Source organism: Cynocephalus volans, chromosome 4, assembly GCF_027409185.1.
Source record: "Cynocephalus volans isolate mCynVol1 chromosome 4, mCynVol1.pri, whole genome shotgun sequence".
Taxonomy (NCBI): domain Eukaryota; kingdom Metazoa; phylum Chordata; class Mammalia; order Dermoptera; family Cynocephalidae; genus Cynocephalus; species Cynocephalus volans.
Window position 1 is genome coordinate 71,533,152 of NC_084463.1, and position 613 is coordinate 71,533,764.

The following is a 613-nucleotide window of genomic DNA, read 5'->3' on the forward strand; positions in this document are numbered from 1 at the left end:
GTTTTGAGTAGTAAGTTATAGGGGGAGGCCTTTTAGAATTGTCCCCCAAATTCCTCTCTACTAAGTCAGCGACCACTTTTCTCTTACCTGAGAAGTGAGCTTTGTAAAAATAAAAACGGTAGAGCTAAATTTCAATATGGGAGAAAGTGGTAAGCAGATCATTAAGGATGAGGGAGAAACAGGGGTGGGGGAATGGGAGACTGATCGCAGGCTTATAAAGAAAACATGCAGGACACTGGGTGACGATGCATTTAAGGTTGGGAACACTTAAAGGGAGGTTACCGTGTGGAAGACCTCAGAGGTGAAACTTGGTCTACTTTTCCAGGTTACGTATTTTTAACGCCAACTGCAGAGTACTAGAGGTTTCATAAAACATTTCTTGGCAGTGATTACCAGCGTTAGGGCGGGGTGGAAGCTTCATGAGAAAGGTCAGGATAGCCTGGACAGGATACCGAGTTTTGCTGGCGTTCACTCGGCCAACACAGCTAGATTTCTTCACTCGCCGCGGCCTGACAGCGTCACTCCGCCTGGCCTGCGGATAGCCCCGGCCAACCAGGGCCACGCCCCTCCCGTCGACCAGCTCTGCGTTTGCGTCACTTCCGGACCTGGGCGA